Below are 7,033 nucleotides of genomic sequence, written 5' to 3' on the forward strand. Positions count from 1 at the left end.
GTCAGAAAGAGAAAAACAAATATTGTATATTAACGCATATATGTGGAACCTAGAAAAATGGTACAGATGGACCGGTTTGAAGGGCAGAAATAGAGACACAGATGTAGAGGACAAATGTATGGACACCAAGGGGGGAAAGCCGTGGGGGGTGGCGGTGGGAGGAGTTGGGAGACTGGGATTGACATGTATACATTTATATGTATAAAATAGATAACCAATAAGAACCTGCTGTATAAAAAATAAATAAAATAAAATGAAAAGTAAAATTTTTTAAAAAACGGAAAAAAGTTATTCCCTTCACATACATGTATTTATATGAATGAATTATTTCCATGCTTATATCTATAAGTACAAAAAAGAGGAATAAAACCTACCTTGAACCAAAAAAGAAAAAAAAAACAGAACCCACCAGTTATACAGATGAAAACCCTATCAGGGCACTTGCTCCAGTGGTAGACAATTCTGAAGTTGGTCAGAGGTGGGGAATCGTCTCGCATGCAGCCAGCAGCCCCCCCGCAAGGAGTGTCCTCATTGCAAGCCTGGGGGACCGAGCCGAGGCGTCTGTGAGTAAACGTGAGCTGAGCCCCAGGCCAGCTGCTGCTGAACTGTTCCCACCCTTCCCAGGTAAAACACCTGAATATGTACAAGGACTTGAAAGCCTACAGGAAGGGCCGTGGAGCCACACCAGCGACAGCACGCTGGCCGACTTGGTGCCTGCAGGCCAGCAGGATTGTCCTGGCCCCAGGCGCTCTTCTGGAAGCTTTCCATTTCCCTGCCTGAGATACCCCTCCTGTCCAGGCCCCCACTGCTTTTCTCCTTCCTCACCTCTGCCCAGGGAGAAATTCCAGTGGCAGTTACGCGTGACACATCCTCTTCTTTAGCAGGTAGCAGCTTGGCAACTCCTGCAGAAAGTCCAGCAGAGCCCACTCACACCAGGCCACCCACAAAGCCGTGGCCCCTCACTCCCACCCACCAGCCCAGCCCCGACACTTCTGACGGGGCAGAGAATATGGCGTCAGGCACAGCTACAGGGGCCCTTGCTGCCTGGAGCGGTGTTTATATTGACCTCAACCCAGGCACACCTGGGGAGGGCTGGCCGGCACGGTAAGGCTGCCCAGGTCAGCCAATCATCACCCCTCAGGGGCTCACAGTTGCAGAAAATGGACCTTGCTGAACTGGCCAGGTCCAAGGAACAGGTGTGGGCTCCTGAGTCAGGATAGACAAGGGGCTGCAGCTCTGGCTTGTTTTCTAATCATTTTATCTGGCCCGTGAGTGGGAGACAACTTCAAGAAGACCCTCTCCTAATGAGAGGAACCCAGGAGTCAGGGAGAGGAGGGGTGGTGGGTGGAGACAGAGGCCTGGTGCCCCGGCTGCAGTGGAAGCCTCTGGAAGACCAGGCGGAAGGAGACCACACAGAGTGAAGCCCAGTGTCACAGACGTGTCCCGGAGCTGCTGTTTGTTAGTTCAGGTCCTGCTCTGAGGTGCTCTGTGTCAGCTCTGACCGACAGGTGGGCTGGGGGTGCTCTGCAATGAGGGCTATGTGCACGGTTCCTGTGTGTCCAGCCCTGCCAGGGTACCTGCCCAGGGGGGCTCCGTATCCTGGGAGGGGCCGGACCACGAGAGCCCCGTGGGCTGCTGGGTTCCTGCCCAGGTGAGCTCCGTACCCTACGAGGGGCCTGACCACGAGAGCCCCGTGTTCTGGGAGGGGGAGGTGTGTATGAGCGTCCTCTCTGTACAGCCGGCACAGAGTTGCTTAGCAACTTCCCTGTGGGCAGTGCTGGGATGAAATGAGAACCGGGAGATGCCACGGGCCCCCTGAACCCCTGTCCATCTAGAGTGATGAGGTCAGTAGGCAGGTGCTGGCCACTGTGTTGCATGAGGGAGGCCCCATGCGTACCTCTTGTGTCTTCCACCTGACACCACAGAGGCTTCCCCAGGACAGAGCAGACAGCCTGTCTGGGGCAGGTGGGAGCTCCTGGTGACCCTGCAGGGGACATGAGAGGGACAGACCAGGCAGGAGGGGGTGGGAGCCCAGGCAGAGCCATGGGGCTCGGGGCCGAGGGGGCCTTTCTGGGTCTGAGCTGGGAGTGGACGTGCAGGTGGTGAGTGTGATCCAGGAAAGCTGCCCTGGTGACGTGAGGCTGATCCTGCTTCAGTGACAAGCTTCCGGGTGATCCCAGAACAGGACAGTGAGGCGGATCCTGTTAGAAGAAGGTAAGTGAGTCCCCCCAGGAGGAGGCTCTGTGAGCTGGCCCCGGGAGGGGGTGAAGGGAACAGGCGTGGAAGCTGCGGGGAGTGGGCAGTCGCCCTGGGCGGGCGGCGGGTGCAGACCCCACTCCATGGTCCCACAGCTGTGCTTCCGGCTGGATTACCTGGCTTCTCGGAGCCTCAGCTTCCTGGTCTGCTCCTGGGGTGATGGTAGCATGGACTGACTAGTAATTTGCTCAGAACAGGGTAGGAAGGGGTCTAGTGGAAATTCCACAGAACACCGTCAGTATGGGAATCGCAGGCCCTGTTTCCCGCAGGTCTGTCTTCAGGATGGCGAGAGCAAAGCCGAGCAGACTTGTAGCAGAGCCTGGGGACGGGCTCCGTTTGGTGGGTCCTCCTGTTTCCTGAGTCTCGGAAGGGGCAGCTCCAGCGGGCAGTGGCAGGTTCACCCCACACCTGGGAGCATCCAGACCTCAAGGCCCAGCAGCCCCCGAGCCCTGTGTCTGGGCCCCCGGGAGGCAGACGCGACAGGCCAGCGTCCTCCTCAGCTCTCTTCCTGCCCAGAACATTTGGGGTCCGGGCCGTCATTAGGCAGAAGCAGGGATGGGGGTGTCCCATGTGGGAACAGGACATGGAGCGGCTTGTGAACATGAACGTCCACACCGGGAATGTGGGTCGGTGGGACGCGGGCACCAGGAGGGGCAGGTGGTGGGCCTGAGGAAGCAGGGCGGGGCTGGGGTTCGGGGGGGGGGAGGTACAAGCTTCGCCTGTGCCGGGCCTCAGACTCCACGGGGCTTCCCTCCCCTGGTCACTGGGCAGGAGGGGCCGAGCAGCGTTGGTGGAGGGGCCCCTCGCATCCCCAGGCCCTAGCAGCATCAGCCCTCCAGGCTCTGGGCCGGGGAGCCTGAGGGGTGCAGGTCCAGCTGTGCCCACAGGGAGGCCTGGAGGGGTCGGGCGGGAAGCACGGGTGTGGTCTCGCCTGTGCAGAAGCTCCCAAGCCAGTGTCCAGTGGGAGCCCTCACCTCGCACGTGGGTTTCAGATCACCTTCTAGCCGTTTGGTTTGTTTTCTAGACACAAAGTCCTAATATCTCCTATGTCCCCTGCCCGTGAAAAGGCACATCTCACCTGGCACCAGGTGCTGCCTCTGGTCCCCCCTGACTGGACGCCCAGCAGCCAGTGTCACCACGTCACGACTGTCAGGGGGTGTCAGGCGTGGGGGGACGAGAGCACACAGTCCAGGCCCACGAGGGGCCGTGCCGTCCACGGAGCCGGTGCTGTGGCTGTAGGTGTTCCCTCCCCCACCACGCGGGCAGAGACCACCGTCCCCTTACAGACTGTTACCAGGTGAAGTCATGTGGACCCTGCTCGGGCCCCAGCCTGCGAGGTGCTCTGCCTCAGCGGGGAAGGTTTCCTTTTCCCACGTGGGTTCCAGTAGGCAAATAACAGAACCAAAGCCGAGACCAACACAGCACAGGCTCTACTCAGTGGCCAAAGAATGGAGAAGCGGGAACTGAGTTCACAGATCACCTTCTCGCCCTCCTGGAGAGAGAGGTTTAATTTTAAAGAGTAAAGACAAAGGGAGGAGGAGGGAGGCTAGTGATGGGATGAAGAAGCCTTCTGGGGAAGGGGCGGGGCTTCTTCCAAGGCGCTGGGGTACCACCTCCTTTTACCCGTTTCTGGTCCTTCATGTCCAGCCATGGCCGCCGGTGGGTGTGTCACTTAATATGCTGATACAGTAAATTCAACATGTGATGAGACTCAGGGTCGGTTGGAGGTCACATTCGTTGCCATCTTGGTCCCAGCTGAGTCCATCTCTTTGTTTGTTTGTAGCTTCCTTTCTTATCTCTGGACCCCTTAACTTAAATACTTAGGGGAACTCCTGCTGAAGGTGGGGGTGCAGGACAGCCCTGTGAAAAGGTGGGTACACGGGTCCTGAGCAGAGCCTGGAGCAGCTGTGACAACAACAGGAGGCTGAGACGGGCGGCCAGTCTGACGCCCACACTGGGGCCTGTGGTCGACATGCGGAGGGGGTCAGCCGGGGGCACGTGTCAGGGAAGGTTCTCAGTGTTTACACAGAAGATGTGAACGTGGGCCCAGATGCACAGCTGCCTGCAGACGCTGCTACAGAAACCGCTGATTCTTTCTTGAGAAAACTGCTGGGCGGTCATTCAGGCAACAGGGCAAACAGCTTGCTCTGGAGGCTCTTGTGGGGAAGTGGGGACTTAGCAACAGAGGCTCAGCCTGCGTAACCCCAGAAGCCCTCCCAGAACAGCCCCAGAACCACTTCTGGAATGGCAAGGAGAAGTGGGTCTTCCACCTACTAGGCGTGGTGAAGAGGGCTGGGGTCTACAGGGCCGCCCTCACCTTCAGGAACTGGCTGGGAGGCTAACAGGACCTAACATACGCTTGTGGCTTGTGTCCTCACAGGTGATATGGGTCACAGCATGCAGTAGGCATTACCTCGAGGCAAGTGCGCACGCTGAGCGTCTCGTTAGTGAAACAGCATGGTAGCATGCTGACTTTCTCCTTGAGAAGGGTGACTTCAGGTACGAGGTCCTCGAAGAATTCTAAGCAGAGTGTTTTATCATGGCAGCTCAGACAAGGGCCATGACAAAGACTTCCATGTCACATCAGACTAGCCAGAAATGTGGTCCTGAAGGCTATTCGTGGGCTATGGAAATGTAGCTCTCCTTAAGGAACGTGCAGTGTGTTGCCCATCACTCGGCATATGCAGAGGACCTCCAAGGGACCGACCTATGGGCCTCGATGACGGTCAGCAGGCCCACAGGGGTCTGGAGGTACTCAGTGATCCTGGAAGGAAATGATGCACATCAGAGGGGCCTAGGAGTCCTGAAAAGGGTACTTCCTTTAAAATAAAGAGGAACAGCGACTCAGACCTCATGGAAACAGCTGCACGCCTCCCTTTCTGTACGGATACTCAAGGCCTTTCCTCGAGGCAAGTACTCACATTGCGTTTCCCTTTAGCAATAGAGCATGGCAGGCTGAGCTCCACCCCGGCCATAGAAGCACCGCTTTAGATAGAGGAAACTCATTTTCTTCCCAGAACCAGGCCTACAGTGGCTAGTGGCCTGTCAACAGCAGTGAATTTCAGGTCCCTCAAGGCACCATGCATGGCGCTTTCAAAATGGGAAAGCAATGCTAGTTCCATCAGTGCCCCTTTTCCATGGGCACAAGCGGCATACATCCCTGTGGTTTCTAACAAGTCAAAAGGGACACAGGTTACCCAGTGTTTCCTTCCCCGTATCAACTCCTCGAAGCAGAGTGTTCTGCATCTACTTAACTGCCTCAACCAAGGTACGCCCTAGCTAGGCTTCCGGGCCTGTGGCTCTTCAAAAGCCTGCAGTGTTACATGAAGAACTGGGTTTTAGATGCAGTAGGAACGCAAGACGACTTTCTCCTGGAGGCAGGGTGACTTCAGGCAGGAGGTCCTACATGGAATGCGAAGCCGAGGGTTTCTCTCAGTGCAGCTCAGACTAGGGCCATGAGTCAGCCTTCCCTGGCATGTTGGACGTGCTAGACCAGTGTTGGTGACACTCTGGGAGAGCTGGGGATTTCAAGATGACCCAAGAAGGACTCCAGGGTGTTGCCCTACACACGGCATATACAGAGTGGCTGTGAAGGGCCACGGGCCTGGAAGTTGCTTAGCAGGCCCAGGGGGAAATGGGGCGACTCACTGTTCCTGCCGGGAATAGGGTGCCCACGCTGGGCTCCTAGGTGTCCTGAAAAGTGTACTGCAGTTAAGATAATGCATAGCAGCGGCTTCAGCCTCATGGAAACTGCTGTACGACTCGGCTTCTGCACGGAAATTCAGGGCCTTAACTTGAGGCAAGTGCTCATGCTGAGTGTCCCAGTTGTGACGCAGCATGGTAGGATGCTGAATTCCTCCTCGAGCAGAGTGAATTCAGGTACGAGGTCCTCGAAGAATTCTGAGCAGATTGTTGTCCCATGACAGCTCAGACGGTGGCCATGACGAAGACTTCCATGGCAGGTTGGACTGGCCAGAAATGTGGCCCTGAAGGATGTTCGCAGACTATGGGAATGTAGCTCGCCTTAAGGAACGTGCAGTGTGTTTCCCATCACTCAGCATACGCAGGGGGACGCTGAGTGACCGACCTATGGGCCCCGATGTTGCTCAGCAGGCCCACAGCAGTCTGGAGGTACTCAGTGATCTTCAAGGGAAAAGGATGCACACCCGAGGGCCCTAGGAGTCCTAAAAAGGGTAGTTCCCCTAAAATATAGCAGAACAGCGAGTAAGACCTCATGGAAACAGCGGCATGCCTCCCTTTCTGCATGGATACTCAGGGCCATACCTCGAGGCAAGTACTCACATTGAATTTCCCTTTAGCTCTAGAGCATGGCAGGCTGAGCTCCACACCAGTCATAGAAGCACCTGGTTTAGATACAGGAAACTCATGTTCTTCTCATAGCCAGGCGTATAGTGGCTAGAGTCCTGTCCACAGCAGTGAATTTCACGTAGCTTTAAGGCAGCATGAATGGAGCTTTCACAATGGGAAAGCAAGGTTAGTTCCATCAGGACACCATTTCCATGAGCACACGCACCATACAACCCTGTGCTTTACAACAAGTCAAAAGAGACACAGGTTGCCAAGTGGTTCCTTCCCTGAATCAAATCAAATCCTCTAAGCAGGGTGTTCGGCATGTAGTGAACTGCCTCAACCAAGGTACGCCCTAGCTAGGCCTCCGGGGCTGTGCCTCTTCAAAAGCATGCCGTGTGACACAAAGAACTGGGCTTTCGTGGCAGTCAGAACGCAAGCCGACTTTCTCCAGGAGGCAGGGTGCCTT

This window comes from Pseudorca crassidens, chromosome 3 (assembly GCF_039906515.1).
Source record: "Pseudorca crassidens isolate mPseCra1 chromosome 3, mPseCra1.hap1, whole genome shotgun sequence".
Taxonomy (NCBI): domain Eukaryota; kingdom Metazoa; phylum Chordata; class Mammalia; order Artiodactyla; family Delphinidae; genus Pseudorca; species Pseudorca crassidens.